This window comes from Apium graveolens, chromosome 10 (genome assembly GCF_009905375.1).
Source record: "Apium graveolens cultivar Ventura chromosome 10, ASM990537v1, whole genome shotgun sequence".
In the NCBI taxonomy this organism is placed as follows: Eukaryota; Viridiplantae; Streptophyta; class Magnoliopsida; order Apiales; family Apiaceae; genus Apium; species Apium graveolens.
In genome coordinates this window covers 86,733,165-86,740,148 of record NC_133656.1, presented here as the reverse complement: position 1 = coordinate 86,740,148, position 6,984 = coordinate 86,733,165, and positions in this window count along the sequence as shown.

The following is a 6,984-nucleotide window of genomic DNA, read 5'->3' as shown; positions in this document are numbered from 1 at the left end:
AAGATGAGTAATGGAAACATTTTCAACCACGGAATTGAAGAGAGTAATTAGATTGATAAAGGATAAGGACACAAGTACAAGAATGTGGAAGCTGTAATGTCTGAAAGATTGAGGAAAATGAATGAAAGACATGCAAGATTGAAGGCTGAAAATTAGGAAAAGGATAGAAAGTATGCCAAGGAGATAGAAATGTTTGAGCAGAGATCAAATGAACTCAAGGCAAAGGGGTTGACCAGAAAATCAAAAGATGGACATTTCCTGAACATTCAAGTTGGCAGATTCTCAATATTTAGAGTTGGTTATCTCAATGGTTACACACTGGATGAATGGCTCAAGTTGGTAGAAGCCTTAAGAGGGACAGAAATAATTTAAGAAATTCAAGTACTAGTAAATCTCAAGTACCTCATTAGGAAACAACCAGGCTATGAAAAATTCACTTATGGTTGTAATTGTTGAACTTTTGTAATCATCAAATCTTTAAAAGTTGTATTTGTTAATCTGTCAAGTTTTCTGTAATTCATTTTAGCTTTGGTTTAGTCTTGTTATCAGGCATAAATTTATGATAAACAATCATCTCACAAATTGGGGGAGATTGTTGTGCAAGACATGCTTATACTTTAACAAGACTAAGTCACATTGACAACCTTAAGATTTAGTTGTTAGATAATCAATTTTGTATTCCATATTGTATTTCTTGAGTCTGTAAAAAGGTTAGAAGATGTGAAGATTGGAGATATCGACAAGTCATTTCTGCATGTAGAGAACTCAGAGATATTGATGAAAGAGATGTATCCTAAGTCCAATCATGTATGATGATTTAGGAATAACTTTTATGTAATCTGTTTTGATTTCATTGATATTAATAAAAGACTTGTTTTGGTCTTATTGCGGGCTTTATCTATTTAAGTGTTTAAATAAGATATATCATAGTTTAGAGTAAAGCTTTTTATGGATTATGATGAGATCATAATAATGAGACCTAAAAGATGATAACTCTAAACTTAAATATTTCCTTGTCGTAGGATTACTAACTGGTAATTAGTAATCCGCAAAGATCGGTACATACTATGCTTGCTTCATTATGAAGGATGTCTGTTCTCATAGACATTTGTGTGGTGACACTATAGCTAGTATGTAGGTGCTTATTATAGAATAAGTTCACTGAACATGACTCATACAACTGAACAACTATTGGAGTTCACTCACATGTCAGTAGATGTTCACATAGTGATAGTTGTACAAGTATCCTTAGACTTGAGGTCATCATAGTCATCTTGTGTACACTGAATTATATTTTGGTTTAGTTCTTAGTCTCCAGGGACAATAATAAGGGCTCTACTGGGTGTACGAATTTGTACACGAAGATAATGTATGATCAAAAAAGGATCTACCCCTTCTAGTGAAAGGAAGAGAATGTTCAATGCTGATCCACTTATGCTAGTTCAGGAATCTCTGGCCAGAGTGAATGAAATTAGAAAGGAGTTTCTAATTCACATTAATTAGAACTAAGCATAGTAAATGGAAAAGCATATGATTAAATAAGATAGGCTTGACACGAGTTCCATGCCTTGTATTTAATCATGACATTGCAGGGTAGAAGGAATTAATTGTAAGGTAACTATTCACTGAATAGGTTCTTGGTATTCTAAGCAGTGAATTCGTATTATCCGGATAGTCCCGATATGCTGAGAAGTATCCCTCACGATGTAGAATAAATATGCTTAATTTATTAATTAATCATATTTAATGAATTAGAGAATTTATATAAATAATGATAAAATATTTTAATTATTATTTATTTCTACTACCGGCTTAATATTGAACCTACAGGGTCACACCATAAAAGAGAATGATTTAATGGTGGAGGAATTAATTAATAATGGCTAGTAATTATTTATTTGTGAAATAAATAATTAATTAGCAAATTTAATAATTGATTAAATGAGATTTCATTAATTATAAATTAATTAAGAAAAGTTCTTAATATTATTAATTAAGAATTTAATTTTGGAAATTAAATCAAGTGAGAGAATTATTTTTCTAAAGTGTTTAGAAAAGGGATTAATGATTAAAAGATGTTTTAATTATTAGTTAATTGGTTAATAAGAATAATCAATTAGAGGGTTAATAATAATAATATTTTATGGAAAATTTTCAGCTGAAAATTTTGCCTATAAATATACTATTATAAACCCTATTTGCCTCAACCTAAAAAGTTAAGAAAACCCTAATTTTCCCACCCCTTCCTCCTCCGTTACATTGATCTCTTGGTGGATACCAGTGGAGTGCTTCACACTTGAGGAGCAGCTGCTAGGGATCTCCGCTCAACCTTCTTGGATCGCTTTTAAAGGTTAGAAATCGATCCCATATGAACATGCTTCTGTGATGTATAAAATCCTACAATGGTATCAGAGTGTAGGTTGTATGCATATAGATCTGTGATAAAAATATCAGAATTTTATGATCTTGTATGAATTTATTATGATTTTTGCAAGTAATATCATGGATTAATTATGATTGATTAGAAATCATTTCTCAGAATTGTTTTAACTGTAGATCTGGGTTCTACAAGTGTTGTAGATCGTCTGGGTATTTATTTCATAATTTTCTAATGTATGGATTAATTATTATGATTTTTTGAAGTTGTTTTAATTAAAATTTGTAATTAAATATGTATATATATATAATCTGTTGTACATATATATATAATGTATCCTGCTGGAAATCAGAAAAGGTGTACTAAAGCTGACAGGCACGGCGTTTTATATAGCGGCGGCGACGGCTTTTGTTTAATAAAAAAAAGGGAGTCGGCTACTGCAGGACGCGGGGAAAAAGGGTGTCGCGCATTCCGGGAATGAGTTACACCCTGTGGCGCATTCACGGATTGCGTTACACCTTTTAATGGCTTAAAAGGATTGTAACGCATTACCGAAATGCGTTATAGGGTTTGTAACGCGTTCCTGTAATGCGTGACAGCCCATCTGTTTTTTTTAATTTGATTTCTGGGAGATTCGTAACTCCGTTTTGGGCGTGCAATATATCGTTGTATTCGTTTTTCCAAGACGGGTCTAATGGAGTGGTCAAATTTTAATTTATATACAAGTTTTGAACTATTTATATTCCCGAAAGTGTTTTAAAGCATGTTTTAATTATTTTAATTGCTTTTAAATGCTATAATAAATTCATACATCATTATATCAAAGTATGACATGATATTGCTTGCATGCTTGCATGCTTACTTGTTTATTTATTTTTATATATGAGACATATGTCTATGTTTACCATGCGATGATAGATTTAGGTGAACTTAAATCAATATAAAGCATGCTCTAGAAAATCTAGAATAGAAATCATTTCTTGCCTTAACAATAATATTATGAATACAATCATGAGATTCTTGTGTTTATGAAATACGTAATTAAATATGAATTTGCAATATTGAGAGAAATGATGATTCTGTCAACAACAGATTTCTATCCGTAAGAAAGGGGTATTAAGTGACGCCTCTTGACAATGCTCCCCCCGATCTGGGAATCATCTGATTATCGATTATTGATTTGAAATATTTAATTTAAAAGGAATAATCTCTTTATAATATGATTATGATTGTAACATAATATAATCCCTCTAAAATTAAATAATATCAAGTAGTAATTGGCCAATGACACAACGGGCTTGTGTCGGTCAAAGCCTTCCAACATGGTAGAAAGTAGTTCTTATTTTTGAATCATTGTCGTTTCGTGCTACAGCCGAGGGCTTTGATTTTGAAATAAGAAATACTTGTCTATTAAATAGAGATGTGTGCATTGAATTAGAATCTAAAGGTCGTTACGTGCTGCAGCCGTGGGCCGTTGGAGACTGTTTCAATTGTACGAAATGTTGGGTTAGACTTGACTTAGAATATTAAGTCTGTCGTGCTACATCCGTAACTCAATTATTCAAGAAGCTAAAGTTTTATTAGGGAATAACATAAGATGTAATTGACAAGAGTTGTCTGCCTATTGAACATCACATGACGTTTCGTGCTACAAGCGAGGTTGTGTCATGGAATGTAGGATCCCTATTCCCACTAGCATTATGAATGCTTAATTTTTCTCTTAAGGGGGTTATATAATTTAGATAAACTAGTGGGAGCCACTTATGAATAAAGACCCGATCCATATAGTGTTTTGAAATGAAATTGAATATTTGCTAAGTGTTGTTATGTGTTCATCATTTACAGATTTACTATATACGTTATGTCTTCTGCACTATCACTCCGGAGTATACTAGATGCTCACAAGTTGACTGGTCCTAATTTTGCTGACTGGCTTCGAAACTTGAGAATTATTCTCAGGGTTGAGAAGCTGGAATATGTGCTTGACTCACCTAAGCCTACTGAACCTGCTAGCGATGCACATAATGATGAACATGTTGTGTATTGTAAGTGGATAGATGATTCAAATGGTGCTCAATGCATCATGCTAGCTTCCATGAACATTGAGCTATAGAAGCAGCATGAGCATATGGATGCTCACACTATCCTTATGCATCTACAAGAGTTGTATGATGTGGCAGGGAGGACAGCTCGATATGAGATATCGAAGGAGCTGTTCGGTTGTGGGATGTCTGAGGGATCGTCTTTGAATGACCATGTACTTAAGATGATCAATTTGATTGAACGTCTTGGATAACTTAGTTTTGCCATGGATGGGGAGCTGAGCCAAGACTTGGTCTTGCAATCACTTCCGGGTTCGTTCTCGCAGTTTGTTGTGAACTGTCACATGAATAAGCTGGATGTCAGCCTGCCTGAACTCCACAACATGTTGAAGACTGCGGAATCGAATTTTCCCCTAAGAAGAGTTCTGTTCTTCTAATTGGTGAAGGTTCCAATCCTAAGAAAAGGAAGAAGAACCCTTCCGAGAAGAAGAAAGTAGGTGAGAAAAAGCCGGTTCCACTAAAAGCTGAAGACCCCAAGAGCAAAGCTGTTTACTTTCACTGTAACAAGGTGGGGCACTGGAAGAGGAACTGCAAGGTTTACCTTGCAGAATTGAAGAAAAAGAAGGGTAGTGAGACTACCGCTTCTGTTTCAGGTATGTTCATGATTGAATTGAATATGTCATTAAATCAAATTTCTACTTGGGTATTAGATACCGCCTGTGGTTCTCATATTTGCAATTCGTTGCAGGGACTAAGGAAAAGTTGGAATCTTGAAGAAGAGGAGGTGATTCTACGGATGGGAAATGGAGCAAGAGTTGCTGCTGAAGCTGTAGGATCATTTCATTTATATATGCTTACGGGAAAGACTATTGTTTTAAATAATTGTTATTTTGTTCCCTCGATTGTGAGGAATATTATTTCTATTCCCATGTTAGACTTGGCTGGATTTTCGTTTGTTATTCAGAATAATAAATGTTCAATTCTTAGAGATAATGTTCTTTATGGAAGTGGTAGTTTAAACAATGGTCTGTATGTATGTGACGTAGAGCATAATTTACTACAAATTGAACATACTAATAAAAGAAAAAGGGATGATGAAAATCTCACTTTCTTGTGGTACTGCAGACTTGGTCATATTAGTGAAAATAGACTGCGGACATTGCATAAGGAAGGGTTACTTGACCCCTTTGATTTTGAATCATATCTTACATGCGAGTCTTGTCTATTGGGTAAAATGACCAAATCTCCATTTAGTGGACATGGAGAGAGGGCTACAGATTTGCTAGGATTGGTACATACAGATGTATGTGGACCAATGTCTACGCAATCCATGGGTGGATTTTCATACTTTATTACTTTCATAGATGATCGATCTAGATTCAGATATGTGTATTTGATGAAACACAAGTCTGAAGCCTTTGAAAAGTTCAAAAAATATAAGCATGAAGTGGAGAAACAAACCAAACATAGTATTATAACTCTTCGATCAGATAGAGGTGGTGAATACTTGAATGGAGAGTTTCTAGATTATCTCAAAGAAAATGGTATAGTCTCCCAGTGGACTCCTCCATATATTCCACGGTTGAATGGGGTATCTGAAAGGAGAAATCGAACTTTGTTAAATATGGTTTGGTCCATGATGAGCTATGCGAATCTTCCAGTATTCCTGTCGGGTTATGCATTAGAAACCTCAGCATATTTATTGAATAAGGTGCCTTCCAAATCTGTTCCTCAAACTCCATATGAGATATGAAAAGAAAGGAAACTGAGTCTTAAACACGTTAAGATTTGGGGATGTCCACCTTATATCAAGAAAGTTGACCCAAATAAGCTGGAATCTCGATCCGTAAAATGTAATTTTGTGGGATATCCTAAAGAGACTTTAGGGTATTACTTTTACACCGATCATAGGGTGTTTGTCTCCAGACATGCTACCTTCTTGGAAAAGCAGTTTATCCTTGAAGGAAACAGTGGGAGCAAGATTGAACTTGATGAAGTTCAAGAAGCACTAACTACTACGGTTCAAGTGGAAACACTTATTCAGACTGAACAACCTTCTGTGGAACAGCCCATTCGTAGGACAGGGAGAGTGTCTCACCAACCTGAGAGGTATTATGGCCTTATCATTGAGAATGATAATGAGTTTTCAATCATTGATGATGACGACCCTATGGCCTATAATGAGGGTATGAGTAGTGTTGACTCAGAGAAATGGCAAAGTGCCATGAAATCCGAAATGGAATCTATGTATACCAACCAAGTATGGACTTTGGTTGAAGCACCTGAGGGTGCGAAGCCTATTGTGTGCAAATGGTATACAAAAGAAACATTAGAGCAGATGGCCAGGTGGAGACCTATAAGGCCAGGCCCATGGCAAAAGGATTCAAACAAAGGCAAGGGATTGACTTTGATGAAACTTTTTCACCTGTAGCCCTGTTAAAATCAATTCGGATTTTGCTTGCGATTGCTGCTTACTACGACTATGAGATCTGGAAAATGGACGTGAAAGCGGCCTTCCTTAATAGGAAACTTGAAGAGGAAGTGTATATGACACAGCCAGAGGGT